This window comes from Equus quagga, chromosome 17, assembly GCF_021613505.1.
Source record: "Equus quagga isolate Etosha38 chromosome 17, UCLA_HA_Equagga_1.0, whole genome shotgun sequence".
Taxonomy (NCBI): domain Eukaryota; kingdom Metazoa; phylum Chordata; class Mammalia; order Perissodactyla; family Equidae; genus Equus; species Equus quagga.
This window is the reverse complement of record NC_060283.1, coordinates 43,432,251-43,450,840: the sequence shown is the minus strand read 5'-3', so window position 1 is coordinate 43,450,840 and position 18,590 is coordinate 43,432,251.

Here is an 18,590-nt window from a genome sequence, read left to right as displayed (position 1 = left end):
GAATATAAAAGCACATTTGAATTAAGTTCCCTTTTAAGCATGTCCAGTTTGTGTTTCTAGAAATTAGGAGTCAGTGCTGAGGGTATTTACTAAAAAAGGAATTAGTAAAGAAGTATGTCCATATTGACCTCATAACACATAAAGGCATCAGGCGATGCTGTAAAATGAAGGTGTGTGTGGAGGAGGCAGGACCTGCCCCTCCGAGGGTATTGTGGAAGAGGTGAATTCAAAGAGCACGGGTTTTACTATCGCCCTGAAGCCGGTCACTGGAAAAGGGAAGGAAGCTCTGCAGATGACAGGACAGAAGCACCTAAGGGCACTGGAAGTATTTCTTGGTGGCAGTAGTTGAACTGTGCCCATCCATATTGGAGCAATTGGCTTAGAAGAGTGGTGACTTAGAGGGTGATGATATGTGTGTGTCACATCCCTCGCTGGCTGAGGTATGACCCAGGCACTGGGAACTGGCCGAAGAGGGGCAGTGGTTCCCATGGTGATTTTAAAGAAATGGTGTTTGAAATTGTTTTCTTTATAACCCAATCATTTACCTTCAGAAATTTAAAAGCACTCCCTTCACAGATCGGTTGTTTTGCGTTTTTACAAAAGGATGTTTATTGAAGAAAACTTTTAAAGAGCCCTCCTCCTCACCCAAAAAAGTAACGTCATCAGCTTGAGATCACCAATATTAGCATTTTGGTGTAGAATTTTTCCCACCTGCAATTGTTTCTTTGCATACAATTGATGTAAATATTGTATCATCTGCTTTTACATTTTGATAATTGGCAAGTGCCTTTCCCCATCATTTACTGGTGTGTGAAGTCATTTTTTTATTTTTTTGAGGAAGATCAGCTCTGAGCTAACATCTGCCAACCCTCCTCTTTTTGCTGAGGAAGACTGGCCCTGAGCTAACATCTGTGCCCATCTTCCTCTACTTTATATGTGGGACGCCTACCACAGCATGGTGTGCCAAGTGGTACCATGTCCACACCCGGGATTCGAACTGGTGAACCCTGGGCCGCCAAAGTGGAATGTACGAACTTAACCGCTGCACCACCTGGCTGGCCCCTGTGAAGTCATTTTTAATGGCTGTGATATCTGTATCTTTTTGATCAGACCGTAAATTTCTTCACTAGTCCTATAACCTAGGGGTCCGCACACTTTTTCTTTAAATAGCCAGATAGTATATATTTTAGATTTTGCAGGCCACATGGTCTCTGTCCCAACAATTGGACACTGCCTTGGGAGAGCAAGCCATGAGCAATGAGTGAGTGAGCGAGCCCAGCTCTGTCCCTGTGAGACTTCACTTACAAAACTGGGCTGCAGGCTGTAGTTTGCCCACCCAGCTATAGTTGAACCTTTAAGACGTCTGCGTTCTCTGATCATGAACCATACTTGCAGCAGCTTTGCCCCACCGGAGTTCCATATAAGTTAACTTCTGGAATGGATATTCCTGGGCCAAAGGGTATGTAAAACTTAAAGTCTTTTAATACATGTTATAGTTCTCCAGAAAGTTTTCCCAACTTAGGATTCCCACAAGTTTTTGAGTGTTTATCCTTGGACGTTGATAACACTGTTTATTGCTAACAGTCTGTCAATTTGATAGGCCAAAGATGTTATTGCATTTTTTGTTTCTTGGATTATTAGTGAGGTTGATATCTTTTCATGCTTCGTGAATTACTGTTCCATGGGATTTACCCCGCTTTCCTAGTGTGCTATCTTTTAAAAATTGTTCTGTTAGACCTTTTTGTATGTTGATATTAAGTAAAATCACTTATGTACTTCACAAATATTTCTCCTTTTTTGTTTTTTACATACAGGAGTGTTATGTTCTTATAAAGTCAAATCTGTCAGTCATTTCTATAATTTCTAACTTTGAATTCATGCTCAAATCCTTAGCCATACCAATGTTATATAAATATTCATGTGTATATTCTCATAATGTTTCTGTGGTTTAGTTTTTATAAATATTCAAAGTTGCTAAATTATTATTATTATTTTGGTGAGGAAGATTGGCCCTGAGCTAACATCTGTTGCCAGTCCTCCTCTTTTTGCTTGAGGAAGATTGTCGCTAGGTAACATCTATGCCAGTCTTCCTCTATTTTGTATGTGGGATGCTGCCACAGCATGGCTTGATGCGCAGTGTGTAGGTCCGCACCCGGGATCTGGGTCTACAAACCCCAGTCAGCGGAAGCAGAGTGCATGAACTTAACCGCTACACCACCAGGCCGGCCCCCAGTAAAATATTTGAAAAATCCTGGAGGGAAAGTTCTCTTCATCAGATAGTGACATGCAGTTCTCAAGGAAATTTAGAGGTCAAGGATATGAAGTTTATACCAAAAGCCCAAATGACAGTCGTGCTGTGATCTCCTGCAGCACAGGATGAGTTAAACTTTGACGTTTTAAACTACAGAAGGGGAGTAAAGAACAACTGGAAGGAAGCTCAAGGGATATGTTTTAAAAGGGCTAGGGGGAGCTCTTAACAATGAAGGAGAGGTAACAGAGAAGTAGGATGGGTGGAAGATAGAAGATGAGTGTGGGGGGGAAGGAATAGGCCAAGAGTGGTCAGTTTTCTCCATTATAGTAAGAGGATGTGTTATCTTTTTTTTTTTTTTTTTTTTTGAGGAAGATTAGCCCTGAGCTAACTACTGCCAGTCCTCCTCGTTTTGCTGAGGAAGTCTGGCCCTGAGCTAACATCCGTGCCCATCTTCCTCCACTTTATATGTGGGACACCTGCCACAGCATGGTTTGCCAAGTGGTGCCATGACCGCAGCTGGGATCCAAACTGGTAAACCCCGGGCGGCCGAAGCGGAACGTGCGAACTTAACCACTGCACCACCGGGCCGGCCCCAGGATGTGTTATCTTCATGAGCAGACAAGACACCAAAAATGCCAGTGTTCTAAAAAGCTACACTGTCCACAAAGCCGGTCCCAGAAGAGCACTTTGTTACTGCTAATCTGGAGTCACTGAGCCGTCCATCTAAGGAGGACTACAGGGGTCAAAACGGTGATTCACCAGAACAGTTTGACTATTTGGTGGGAAGTTTATAGAAGGAAGAGCAGGGTGAGCTTGTCCATTTAATTGCTTTAGAAAATCCTCAAGAAAACTTACTATGGACCCCATATGTAAAGTTATCCTAGCTACACGAGCATGACTGGGTTCACACAGGCTCCTCAGAAGGTAAATAGAAAATAATCAGCATTTCTTTTTTAAAAGTGGTAAACACTTCTTGAGAATAGACAACTTATGAAGAGTGTTAGGAATAAAGAGAAACGTCAAAGTACCTGACCTAGAGGAGATTATGATTCATTTGAAAAGTGAGCACAGACACATGAAAAGATAATTAAGAATAAGTTCCATTTCTTTCCATTTTCACTATCTTCTAGAATCATTAAAATGAATACACATTTTATAAAAACACACATTCATTCTAGATCCGAGGTCAGTAAACTGCCTGCTGCCACATCGGGGTAGTCACCTGTCTTTGTAAAGAGAGAGCAACTGGAATACACTCACGCTTGTTTGTTTACCCATTGTCTGCGGTGCTCTCGATCTACAGCCATGAAAGTCGTGTAGTTGTAACAGACCTAGGGCCCACAAAACCTAAAATCTTCCTTTGCAGGAAAATTTTGCTGACTTCTCTATGTAATTTGGTAAATGAAGAAAGTATAAAAATTTTAAATTGTCTATAATTTCACCTTCCAGAGGTAATTTTTAACATCTTATTACGTACAAATTGGAATTTATGTGTGAGCGTGTGTCTGTCCGTCTTACTCACCAAATGTCGGATGGTTGTATGTGGTGAGGCAATGGACTGAATGTTTGTATTTCCCCAAATGCGTGTGTTGAGATGCTAACCCCCAGGGTGATGGCATTAGGAGGCGGGGCTTTTGGGAGGTGATTGGGTCATGAGCGGGGAGCCCTCGTGAATGGGATTAGTGCCTTATAAAGGGGCCCTCAGAGAGCTCTCTCACCCTCTTTCCCCAAAGCAAGGTCACAGCAAGAGGACAGCCATCTATGAAGCAGGAAGAGGGCTCTGACCACACACTGAATCTGTCAGCGTCACCTTGATTTTGGACTTCCCAGCCTTCAAAACTCTGAGAAATAAAGTTCTGATGTTTATAAGCCACCCAGTCTATAGGATTCTGTTATGGCAACTTGAACTAAGACAGGTTATCTACACATTTTTAACCACATATTATGTTATTAAGTATTGGGAAAACAAGATTTTTAATACCTACATAGTTTTCCATAGCATAGATAGGGGGTAATTTATTAAACATTTCCCTATTTAGCTTGTTTCCAGTTTACATTAGTAGAAATAATATTTTAATAAATCTCCTTATACATAAATGTGTGTGTATATGTAGTGTTACTTTTTAAAAGGTAAGTTTCCAGGAGTAGACTTACTGAGATGAATCTTTCAAGGTTCTCACTTCATTTTGCCAAATTGCCTTCCAAAGAGATTTTACCAAGTTTATACTCCCACCATGAGGATATGAATGTTCATTTGACTTGATCTTTATTAACGTGGGATTTTTAAGTAGTCTTAGGCATTATTATAAGCACAAGATGGTATCTCTTCGTCTAAATTGTTTTTAAATTGCTAGAGAAGCCATTTTCCCAAGTGTTATTTGCTTGTTTTAGTTTCTTTTCTTGGATTTGTCTGTTCATATCCTTAGCATGTTTCTTGATTGCTTAGGAAGTGTAACATTGTTCGTGCTTGGAAACCATTCATCCTCCAATACTCATTCCAAATGTTGCTTCATACTGTCAGCAGTATTTCTAGTGCGCTTTATACATGCTTCTCCTTTAGCATGATATTTATAATTCGTTTATTCACTTGCCGCCCCACTAGGCAGTGAACTCTTCCATGGCAGTGGCTCTGTCTCAGATAAGTCTGGATTACTATGACCACCACTTGGCTGGGCACATGCTGGACATTCAATAAATGTTGCTTGGATGAATGAATCATCCAAGTTTTGAATCAGCTTCTGGGAAAATAGGAGTTGCTAGTGGGAATTTAAAATGCACCTAACTAGTGCCTACCAAGTGGTAAGCACTCTCTCTTTTTTTTTTGAGCAATTAAACAACTGAACTAAATACATGTCATCCTAAATTGATTTCTTTTGACTCATTTCCCAGGGGTGGTAAAATTAGGTCCCTATGACTCATTTCCCAGTGATGATGTGGCTGCTGGTGGTGCTATGGCTTCCCTTCCTGGAATGGCTTTTGCCATCAGTCACTTCCCAAATATTATCCACTTGCTCAAGTGATGTAATGAACAGCCTAGCCACAATTGATTACGTTCCAGCACTTTGTTAAGATCATTCTAAGATTTCACATAGGACACCATGGTAACATGGATGAGGAAAGCACATGGGACGTTTCTGCCGTGGAAGAGTCCGACTACTTTTACCCTGTCAGGTATGAGTTGAGATGGCATGGGAGGAGGAAGAGAAGATACGGGCAACAGTGAGAAAAGCAAGGGATGGACTAGCCAAGGTGCAAATGGAAAATGGTCCTGTCCCCAGTTTAGAAAGAACCGGATATTAACAGTTCTCGACTGTTTTTAAAGTGGTAGAGCGCTGACACTGCTCAAATCAAGAAAGAGTTTAGTTGCCCTTCAAATATTCCCTCGTAAATGGACTCTCCTTATGCAGAAAGAATGAACAATGCTAGTAGTTATGCTAAAATATACGACATCTACTCATCCCCACCCCGCCATTTGCTTGTTTAGCCAGCAACCTGCTATTCCCATGACTCTGCTGGTGGTTATGGGCCAGTCACCAAGAGCAGGGGCTGTAGAATCTCTCAAATCTGGATTCAAATGCCTGCTCCACAGCTCAGAACGCCCTGCACCTTTGGCAGCTTATTCAATTTCCCTGAATGTTCGTTTTTCCATTTGTAAAATGTGGATCATGATATTGATCTTTCAGGATTGTCTTCAGAATTAAATTACATTGGTGTGTGTAAGCCCTCCGTAAGTGCTAACAATTATTAGATCATCGTTATTATCACCGTGAGTTTTATTTTCAAGATTTCACTTGTTCAGAGTCTAAATGTCTTTTAGGTTTGGCCTAGTTTTTAAGAATAAAATTTGATTCTATGTGCTTATCTTAATTTAAATTATAATTCTAGCATTATCTGCTTAACCTCTCATCATGAAAATAAATTTATTTGAAATCAATTCACACATTGGTTGTATACATCAAGTTAATAAAAAGATCTTCAATCCACATCAAATAAAAATAGCTCCTTCTAAACTCTTTAGGTAAATCAGTAATTCCCACAATAAACATATATCTAGGGAATACTTTCTAGTTAAAGTGGACCATTCTGTATTGTTGAACTCATTGAAAAATTTAAGAGCTGGAAAGACCCTTGGGAGAGTCTGAATCCAATGTTAGTGACATATTGACAGGCAGACAAAACCAGATCCCCGATTCCCATTCAATGCTTGTTCCAAGGTATCAACTCCTGTATTAAGAAAAAGACAAATAGTGATTACTGGTCACTTGCCCTAAGGTTTTACTTTATGTTGTTCCTTCAGTTACCTGTTTGAGCTCTCCAATGAACATCTTCCATCTCTCACGTCCTCCTAACCCATCCTGGTTCATCAACCTCACAACACCCAGGCTCTTTTCTGACCTCAAGTTCAAAAGGCTTTGTGGAGCTGCCAGTGGTAATTACAGCCTCCCACACTGTATTCCCACAGTCTTATGAACAATCACAGAGCTGGTTATTTCTGGGTAAAAATACTTAGCCCCATATCCCATGGCTCTCATTGAGAAGTGTTTGATGAAGATTTTGGTCCTACCTGCTGTCTCCTGGTGGGTTAGCAACATTTCCCAGACACCTGTTTTATGTTCCCTTCAATGGCTCTTAGTTTCCAATTCTTTATTCTGTTCTGTGTCAGAATAACTCAAAGGGAAAAGAATATCCACTAATATCCTCCTTGAAAAATAGTCAAAAGCCATTTTTGAAGACCTTGGGTTCCAGGGAATGGGGGTGTGTCTTTTGTTCTTGTCTTGGTACTGCCGACAAAACCTTTTACCCAGGATCAAGAGGCCAGTGATGGAAATGAACAAAGGCACTGCCCCCTGGGGCTAGTGTAGCTGGGCACAGGAGGTCTGCAGGTGTGGGCTGGGTAGCAGGCAGCTGGGGGTAAATCTTCTCTCTGGAAGCTGAGTTTTCAGCTTGTTGAAAACCTGTTGAGACACTTAGATGGTGAGTGTTGTGAAGTATCCATGAAGATTGACCATTTTAGGTACCTCATTCCGAAGGTTTTCTTTGTGTTGCCCAACTATTTGGTTTGTGTTTTATTTATTTATTTTTGTAGCTCAATTTTGCTTGTATCTACACTTTTTTGTATAAGCAATAAAAACTACAATAACAACAAAAACTCTAGATGAATTGGGGGATTTTAATGTCTTTTTAAAAAGGGAATCAGCATGATCCTATAATGGTGTGGATTAAGAAGAGGAATATCTGCTTTCAAGATGACTTTATGTTCTGAGTTTCCATCACCCGCTCTGGTGACCTCTCAGAAGCTTGGTGGATGCCCACATCTCTTGAACATAGCTTATGAAAACCATTGATTTAATTTTGAATGAACTTTGTTGTATTATTATGGGGCTTTCCTTTCCCTGCTATTTTACATGATGTGCCTGCTTAAAAAGCCTTCCAATTCAAAATCATTCTAGAAGACACAATTGTGCTTTTGGTTTGTGACTTTGCTCCTTCATTTTGTGAGTTTTCTGTGAAGAGTGTCTTTGGCCGGAAGCTTAAGGACACGGCTGAATTGGGTACTTTAATGAGAAGGGAAGCGTCAGGTCTTTGGTGTCTGACCTCACGTAAGACACTGTTCAATACCCATCATCGCTGACCTTGTAAATGGCTTTAAATGGATTCTCAGTGATGTGACCACCTGGTGTCGTCCCCTGGAAAGAGGGTGAAGTCATTCATTCATCAAATATTAATTGATGCCTCATACTGTGAAAGGACTTGGGAATTCAAAACAAAAACCACATGATTCCTGCCCTCCAGATCTTCAAGGTCTTATAAACAGGCATGGGTGCAATTGTGTCCATGTACCAGTGAGATGACGTAAAAAGCAGGTTCTAGCACGGGTGAGGGAGTAATGGACTCTGAATGATTGGGAGGAGGACAGGTGGTCAGAGAAAGCCTCATCAGGCTTCCTTTTTCTTTGTTCAATGGGCATTTACTGAGTATGTGCCAGACACTGCTGCAGGCCAAGAACACAGCATTGAGTGGGTCGATAGCCATATAGGAGTCAAATAATTAAGGGGCAACCGACAAGCAAATATCAGGTAAAACATCACGTAAGGGCTACTTCAGATGGAGTGGTCAGAAAAGTTCACTGTGAGAAGGTGAGAATTAATCTTAGACCTGAAAGATAAGCAGGTGTCAATTGTGCAAAGATTGGAAAAAAATTTCCCAGCAGAGGAAACAACTAAGGCAAAGGACTTCAAGTTGGCACAAGCTTTATGTGTTTGAGAAATAGAAAGAAGGCAAGCGTGGCTGGCTGGTGAGGCTGGTGATGGGGGCAGGGGTCAGATCATGTCAGGCTTTGTGGGCCAGGGGAGGAGGTTACAACAAACTCAGAGTGTGAAGGGAAGCCGTTGGTGGTTTGTCAGCATGGGTGTGGTGTGGTCCAAACCCCAGCTGCTGTGTGGAAAATGGAATTTATTGGGGGTGAGAGTGAAGCATGGGGAGCCCCACCAGCAATTGGTGGTCCTGGGGAAAGAAGTGGAGGTTTGTGAAAGAGGAAAGGAATTCGCCAAGTATCCAAGGTGAAGGTGAGACAAGACAGACAGAAGTGGGCATGGGAGAATCATCATCAATTCTTCATAGTCAGGGCTGAGAGTGAGCAAGTGGAGAAGCCAGAGAGAAGCTGGAAAGGAGCGCTTTGGGGACTCACTCAGCCCAGATGCCATATTCACCTAGACATGTTCCTTGCAGTTTTAGTTTATTTTTTAAAACTTTTTTTATTGGAGATAATTGTAGATTCATAGGCACTTGTAAGAACTAATACAGAGAGGTTCTGCACACCCATCACCCAGTTTCCCCCAAGAGTAACATCTTGCATAACGATAATACAACATCACAGCTGAGAAATTGACATTACATTGACCATGTTCAGATTTCAGTGGTTTTACACACACTCATTTGTGTATGTTTACTTCTATGCAGTTTTATCACGTGTGTAGATTCGTGTGACCGCACAGTGAAGACAAAGAACAGTTCCATCACAACGACCCCCTTGCGCCACTGTTTTACAGTCACACCCGCCTCCCTCCCTCTGTTCTTCTATAGGAACCACTAATCTGTTCCCTATCTCCATACTTATGTCATTTCAAGAATGTGATGTAAATGGAATTATACAGTATGTATCTTTTTGAGATTGATTTTTCACTCAGCATAATTCCATTGAGAAAATCCAAGTTTTGCCTGTATCGGTAGTTTGTTCCTTTGTGGCAGGCTAGTATTCCATGAGATGGATGGACCATAGCCTTTTAACCATTCACCTGTTGAAGGACAGCTGAGCTTTTTCCAGTTTGGGGGCTACTATAAATAAAGATACTGTAAACATTTGTGTATAGATTTTTGTGTGAACATAAGTTTTCATCTCCGGGATAAATATCTGAGAGTACCATTGCTAAATTGTATCATAAGCACATGTTTGGTTTTGTAAGAAACTGCCACATGCTTTTGCAGAATTGCTATACCCTTTTGTATTCTGGCTAATAATGCATGAGGGATCTAGTTTCTCTGCATCCTCACTGGCTTTTGGTGGTGTCACTATTTTTTATTTTAGCCGTTCTGGTAGGTATGTAGTGCTGTCTCATTGTGGTTTTAATTTACATTTCCCTAATGGCTAATGATGTTGAACACCTTGCCATGTGCTTATTTGCCATCTGTGTATCCTCTTAGGTGAAACATATGTTCATGTCTTTTGCCCATTTCCTAATTAGTTTGTTTTCCTACTGTTGAGTTTTGAGAGTTCTTTATGTATTCTAGATACAAATCCTTTGTCAGATACGTGCTTTACAAATATCTTCTCCAGTCTGGAGCTTCTCTTCTTATCCTCTCAAGAAGGTCTTTCACAGAGCAAACATTGCTAATTTTGATAAGGTCCACTTTATCAGTTTTTCCTTTTATGGTTCGTGCTTTTGGAGTCAAGTCTAAGAGCTCTTCTAGCCCTTGATCCCAAAGATTTTCTCCTATGTTTTTTTTCCTAAAAATTTTATAGTTTTATGTTTTATATTTAAGTCCATGATGAATTTTGACTGTAATTTTTGAATAAGATGTGAAGTTTAGGTTGGCATTCATTTTTTGTGCCTATGGATTTCCAATTGCTCCAGCAACATCTATTGAGAAGACTATTCTTCTCTGTTGAATTGCTTTTGCTCCTTTGTCAAAAATCAATTGGGCATATTTGTGTTGGTCCTCTAATGGATCCTCTGTTCTGTTCCATTGATCAACATGTCTGTTCCTCTTCCCATCCCACACTGTCTTGATTACGTATCTGTATAATAATCCTGTAGTCCTGTATATGTACAACACTGTAAAAATCCTGTAATAATCCTTTATCTGTATAAACATCAGGTAGAGTGACTCCTTTCATTTTATTTTTCTTTTTAAAAAAAATTATTTTAGCTATTATAAGTCTTCCACCTTTCCAAAAATTTTTGAAAAAGCTTGTCTATATCTGCAAAACACTGGCTGGGATTTTGGGAATTGCATTAAACCTGTAGATCAATTTGGGGAGAACTGGCGTCTTCACTACATTGAATTTTCCAGTCCATGAACATGATATGTCTCTCCACTTATTTAGGTCTTCTTTGGTTTCTTCCATCTGCACTTGGTAACTTGTAGGATACAGATCTTGTACATGTTTTGTTAGATTTCTATCTAAGTATTTCATTTTCTTTGGAGTAATTGTAAATGGTATTGTTCTAAATCTGTTTCCACATAGTTTTTTTGGTTAGTATATAGTTTACTTTTTGCTCTTCTTCCTTTTTTTTTTTTTGGTGAGGAAGATTCACCCTGAGCTAATCTGATGCCAGTCTTCCTCTTTTTGTATGTGAGCTGCCACCACAGCATGGCCACTGACAAGTGGTGTTAGGTCCACACCTGGGAGCCAAACCCAGAGCATGCAAACTCAACCACTAGGCCACTGGGGCTAGCCCTACTCTTCTTTTTTTTTTCACCTGTCCTCAGGTGGAAGATTATACCTCGTACCAAATATAAATCACTAAGAGAATTGCTAGTCCCAGAAACACAATTTTCCCGACACAATTTCAATCCTGATTTTCTGGAATCTTCTTCTAGGTAAGGGTTAGGCCACCTCTGCATCCATGGAAGCCTGTGATGTTTGGTTGGGATTCATTGTGAGTTTGTATCAGAGAAGAGGGGAGTACGGTTTGTAGAGACAGGGATTTTGTTGTTGTTCAGGCAGTCACACTACCCTCTGCATTAGCTATTTTTGGCCCTTTGGATGTATCTAGAATTAGGCAGGTAGCCTAAAAGAACTTTCATACCAGCTAAGTTTATTTTATTCTCTTTGGTTTTTGTATTTTGTTGGGAAATATTAAATGTACTGCTGTAAGAACATGCTTCTATTTTCTTCACTTATTAGTCTAAGAACCAAAACAAGATAAGTAACTTGGGAGGTGGCTACACTGGTCCTTGAAGAAAAGGCCAATGCACATGGTTAGCTTGACTAGCAGCTGTGAAGCCAAGAATTGTTATTGTATAATTGACTGACATCTTGAGAAGAATGTTCAACTCTTGGTATTGTTAGGATAATCACACTTCCAAACCCCAAACTGGGCCTTATAGTTCAGTAAATGAGTTCTATTACATATATGTTGAGATGTCTGTGTTGAGATGTGAACCCAGAAGCACAGGGTAACTATTAGGGAACACTGCATTTTGTGTTATATTTGTGCAAATTTAGCAGATGATATAGTCTTAGAAAAGATACTGCTTTCAAAATAATAGACTTCATCAACTCATAGATCTAAGAAGAGATATGGAAAGAAAATACTGAGAACAAGGTAAGCATTAAAAAAGTGACCGAATAAAGCAAAATAGTGAAAAATTATCTTCTCTATTTAAAAATACCTTCACTGGAAAAATGGGATAGAAATAGTTAACTAAATGCCTATAATAATGGAATGGTACTCCAAATCTAAATGGAAACTTGCTTCTTCCTCTATATTGACATAGGCCAAAGGTCTCAACCTTGAGCATGCATCAGAATCACCTAGAGGACCTGCTAGAACATGGATTACTGGGCCCCACCCTCGGAACCTCTGAGAATTTGCATTTCTAGCTTGTTCCCTTGTGATGCTTATGCTGCTGGTCCTGGGGGGCCTCACATTGAGATCTACTAATAGAGCCTATTACTAACTCCACTGAAAGCTAAAAAAACCGAAGTTGTTGGATATTGCAAGAAAAAGGCTGCAGACTGTTCTCAGATCAATGAAGAGTTTTGACGAGCAGACTCTTAGATGTTACTCTCGGGTGTCCTTGGACAAGGGGAAACATGAAAGCAGAGAAGATTTCAGTTGTGCGCGTGGAAGACATTAAGTACCAGGATGTCAGTGCATTGGGTGGGCCAAAGGGTTTTCTATACCTAGAGTCCTTCCAAAGAAAATAGGCCATGGGCCATGCTTTGTCCTGTTTAGAAGTCCTTCTGTCTTAAGGTAAATGATTAAATTTCTAAAAATGTAGGATATGCCACTGAGTTGACATAGGCTAATTGTTTCCAATTTCTAAGTCAACTAAGCATAGTCATTGAATTCTTCAGTTCTGTAGATGTTTTCTCTCTGTGTTTGACTTGTATTCCCTTAGTTACATGTGAGGAAAATCTTCCTGCGTCTTAACAATCAGGTGCTCTTGGTATATTCTTGGCTTGGCTGAGTCGTTGCCATCCTTGTCCGACACAGAGATTTCAAAAATCTTCCTCTTGCACACATGTGTGTAGATAGTGTGATGGTTCTTGATTAACATCTTAGATCCGTTTTGCTCCTTGACTTTGTTCTTCTCATGGGAGTGAGGTGGAGAATTGTTCTCAGAAACCGGCAAAGACAAAATTAAAACATTTTCACCATTTCTTTTTTTTTGAGGTTGATTAGCCCTGAGCTAACTGCTGCCAATACTCCTCTTTTTGCTGAGGAAGACAGGCCCTGAGCTGACATCCGTGCCCATCTTCCTCCACTTTATATGTGGGACGCCTGCCACAGCATGGCTTGCCAAGTGGTGCCATGTTCGTACCCGGGATCTGAACCGGCAAACCCCGGGGCACCAAGAAGCGGAACATGCGCGCTTAACCGCTGTGCCACCAGGTCAGCCCCTCACCGTTTCTAAGAATGATGCCAGAGTAAAAATGAAGAGATTGGGACCAGAATCTTCAGGTGTAGGCCTAACTTGGAGTCAGTGAACTTTGATGGCACCTGCATTACACTCCTGCTCCCAATCCATCTCAACCCATCCCGGCTCAGAGCTGCTTCTACAGAAGAGCCAATGCCTGCTGGCCTGACCTGGTCAAGACCTCTTCCTAAACTCACTCTCTGTGAGAGGCATTTTGTGTTGAAAGCCGTATACTTCCAATTGGGATTTGAAAAAGAAAGATTCAAGGCAGATTTTTTTTTAGAAAACGTATTTTATTGAGGTCACATTGGCTTATAACATTGTGTGAATTTCAGGTTACATTATTGTATATCAGTTTGTGTAGAGACTGCATCATATTCACCGCCAACAGTCTAGTTTCCAACTGTCACCGTACCCATGCGCCCCTTTACTCCTTTCACCCTCATCCCACCCCCTTCTCTGGTGACCACCCATGTGTTCTCTTTGTCCATGTGTTTGTTTATCTTCCACACGTGAGTGAAATCATACTCAGATGATGTGCTATTCATCTTCCTCTGACTTGTTTTGCTTAGCACAATGCCCACAAGCTTCATCCATCTTATTGCAAATGGCAAGATTTTGTCTTTTTTTATGGCAGCTTTGAAAATGTACTACATTTGTCCTAAGAATGGCCTTTTCGGGGGTAGGTTAGGTAGAGTGGCAACTACTCAAATGCGGTTCATGTTCCTTCCACCCAAAGTGAGATGTAGGCATTTTTGGAAAGAAAAATAACATTCCCATTGACTTCAAAGAAAAGAGTGTCACTAACAGTGAGACAAATGGAACTTGGATATAAAGCTGCTCCGAGACTTGCTTGTCATTGTGAACAGTGCTTCTGCCCTGGGTGTTGGGCCCATAATGCATCTCAGTGCAACTGCGATAGTAAATGAATCTAACAATGGGGGAAATTCTTCCTGACAAGGGTTTGTTTATTTAACTTGCATAAATTTACAGAACACAAAAGGTCCTTTCATAGCAAGACAATAAATAAAAGTAAAAAAGGTCTTTAGCCATCAATGCATGGTACATTATTCTAATTATGCATTTAATTTTCAGCAGTCCAGACTGCCGGGCATAAGAATATAGCAGAAATGGCATGTAATATGCACACAATGAAAAGATGTTTCAGGCACTGAGCTTGTGTGAAACAATTTCAGAAAAACAGGAAAGTTAGTAACTGATTCCATTTTCAGTTTGTTCACTATGTGAATTTGTCTCCAGCAACTGGGCTGTCCCCTGTTTTCATAGTTCTCCTGGTTCACATTAATAGCAGGGTCTTTTGAAATTATCCATTTGTGATGTGACAGAGAGGAGAATATCAAATTACAGCCCTTGATTTCACGCAAGTGACTTCTGGGTCACGGAAAGAGAAATGGGGAGGGTTGCAAGAAAGTTACCAACGGGTGAATGCAATTTCAGCAAATGCTACCAGAGACTGGGCCGCCTGCCTAGTGGCAGCATTGCTTCTGGCAGCAGCACTTCTGCTGGCAACAGCCCTTCCCACAGCCGCATGAGCCACACGAGCCACAGGAGCCACAGCTACAGGAGCGGCGGCAGCAGCAGACCACGGGGACACTGCAGCAGCCCCCACAGCAGCCACAGCAGCAGGGGCAGCAGCCGGAGCAGCAGCCGACCCGGTAGCATCTGCAAGTGGTGCAGCTGCCGCAGCCACCACCACAACCACCACCGCAGCCACCACTGCAGCCACCACAGCCACCACAGCCACCACCGCAGCCACCACCGCAGCCACCACAGCTTCCACAGCCACAGCACCCCATGGTGTCAGTAGAGAGGATTCAGGAGAGGTGAGGAGGGATGTGCAGGAGGTGAGGGAGGTCTGATGTTTGCCCCTAACGGGAGCCCTTAAATACTCCCTCTGGGGGCCTGGCACATGGTCCGTAGTCACTTCCTTGTTGTTGTTTTGACCAGTTTCTGTGGCAGATGCTTATTTCTTGTTTGTTACTTCCTTGTGGGTACACACAACTTGATTTTTTTTCAGTTTCAGATAAATTCACTCCTATTTCAAAAATGGAATCAGAACTGACTGAAATATTTAATAAAACTCCGCATTTTTTCAGTATGTGTGCCTGAGGGTGCTATTCTTTTGATTAATATTAGATGATCTAAGCTGAGGAGATCAGCTTTTCCTCTCCTTTCACAGATGAGTAATAGCCGCCCAGAGGAAAGATTCCCAACTCTAATTTTATCTTTCAGTCTAATTATATACATTTTATGTACCTTATCTCATCTAATCACCCTAAAAAACCCAATGCAATAGGGGTATAGAGTCTCTATTCAAATGACTTCATAGTCAAATAAGCCTAGGAAATGCTATATCTTACATCTCCATTTGGGAAATTGCCACTAATACATTAGAGATAATAATAAGTCCAGGAGGAGAAAAAAACTTTAAAAAAATCAATATTCAGCAATAAAGAAATTTCTTACACATCAAATAGAAAATGTCATTGAAAAAAGAACCCATTCAGAATGGCAACAAAATTATAACAATGAATAAACCTAATGACATGCAAGATCTTTTTGCTGAAAATTATTAAATTGTATTGAAGGACATACAAAAAGAAATAAATGGAGAAATATACTAGGTTTATGGATGGGAAGTCTCAATATCTAAAAGATGTTGTGATGGTTAATTTTATGTATCAACTTGCCTGGGCTAAGAGGTGCCCAGATATCTGATAAAACATTATTTCTGGGGGTATCTGTGAGGGTGTTTCTGGAAGAGATTGGCATTTGAATCTGTAGACTGAGTAAGGAAGATCTAAAACCCTCACCAAAGCGGGTGGGCATCATCCAGTCCCTTGGGGCCTGAGGAGAGCAAGCAGTGGAGGAAGGGCAAACTTGCTCTCTTTGAGCTGGGACATCATTGTCTCCTGCCCTCGAGCATCAGTGCTCCTGGTTCTCAGGCCTTCGGACTCAGATTGTGATTTACACCATCAGCTCCCCTGGTCCTCACACCCCCAGACTCAGACTGAATTACACTGCTGGCTTTCCTGGGTCTCTAGCTTGCAGATGGCAAATCGTGGGACTTCTCAGCCTCCGTAATCATGTGAGCCAATTTTTATAGTAAACCTGTATGTTTATATCTATATCTATCCTATTGGTTCTGTTTCTCTGAAGAACCCTAATACAGATGTCAATCCTTTCCAAAGTAATTAATAAATTCACTGCAATTCTATTAAAAGTCCTAAGAGATTTTTTAAAAAATGGTCTCTTCATTCTTCACTTTTGTTTTAAAAAAAACTTGACAGCTTCCCCTAAAATATGTTTGACAAAATAAAAGGCCAAGAATGTCAAAGACATTTTTTAAGAAGAATGAGGAGGGGCATTCACTTATCAGATATTGGGACTAATTCTAAAGCTATGATCATTAAAACAGTGTGATATTTTGTTACTGAGAGATAGAGAGAGACTAATGGATGGGAATAGAGAACCCAGAAATAAAATCACACAAATTTTGGAATTTGGTATATGGCAGAAGCATTACAAATCAGGAGAAAATACTGCTATTCAATATTGATACTGAAATAACAGATTATCCATATGAATAAAAAATAATTCTGGGGTTCTTCATACCACACATCAAAATAAGTTCCGTATGATTTTAAGATCCAAAAATGAAAAGAAAACAACATTTTTTTTCTTTAAGATTGGCCCTGAGCTAACATCTGTTGCCAATCTTCCTTTTATTTTTTTTCTCTTTCCAAAGCCCCAGTTGTGTAACCTAGTTGCATGTCCTTCTAGTTCTTCTGTGTGGGATGCTGCCACAGCATGGCTTGATGAGTGGGGCTAGGTCCGCGCCCAGGATCTGAACCAGCAAGACTGGGGGCTGCCAAAGCAGAGCACGTGAACTTAACCACTATGCCACCGGGCCAGCCCACAAACTTAACATTTTAAGAAGATATGAAAAATCATTTTTATGACATCAAATTAGTAAAGTACTTCTTCAACATAAAAGCAATAGACTGATTCAATGAAAAATATATGAAAGAAAAGAAAACATCTTTACAAAAAAACGTACTTAAAGCGAAGATTAAAACTAGCCACAGGCTAAAGAGCAAAGCAATTTTTAAGAGAAAAACCACAGAAAATCCTTTGAAGGCTATGATTTGTACCCCACTAGTAATCAGAAAAGTTTGAATTAAAACCACAGTGCAGTACATTTTGTACCCCCGTGATTGCCATCATGTTCAAATGTGAAGATACCAAATACTGGTGAAGATGTTGAGTGATTGGACTTTTCATACACTGTTCAGTGGTTGTGCAAATTGCTATGACCAATTTGCAGAGTAATTCAGCAACATCTGGTCACGTCGAAGATGTGCATTCTCCCATTTATTCATTTATTTCAGTTGAGGTTAATGAAGAGAATAATTCTATTCTAGTCAATGAGTTATAATCTGTTACCATCATTATTTTGATGCTCAAGTTGCCTCAGATTTTGCTAGCGGCCACATCTTGCACATGGCTTCTGTAGCTTTAAAAACATCTCCATCCTTTTTTGAGTACTGACTTATATTCTGGCACAAGATGTTCATGGCCCATTTCATCCTTTCCCAGCCTGAGACCTGGAATCAGTCTTTTCTCCAAGAAGTCTGGTTCCTTTTATTGGAGAATGGTTTTTAGAATGCAAGATCTGGGTGCCAGTTGTGCTCATTGCTAAGATTTTTTTCTGTACCTACAGTCAGTTCTGCTATGACACAACACTTGTGTTCCTAAAAACCATGGCGCTCTACAAAATTTTGCAATAAAAACCACAGGGCTATGTAGTTGGGGAACAGCACTCAAAAACTTCATCAGTGACTTATTAAAAAAATAGAAACAATAAACGTTGTGCACGACTTTACACACATGTTTAAAAATATGTAAGTCGTTTAATGACTATGGCAGTTTACCTTGTAAAACACCTGAAGTTTGCCTGTGGAAGTGGCCCTGAGAAGGACTCCAGCTTGTGGTATTGTCAAGTGGTGGAAGGGGACGTATTGGAAATAGGAGCAGAAGTTATAGCTGTAGGTGTGGATGAGCGTAGGTCATAATACATATGGTGCACAGGTAGCTGGTAGTGTTGGAAGCGTGTGTGTGCATGTTTTAGCTGGGTGTGCTTTCTGCATTTCTTGGTGTTTCTCATGGA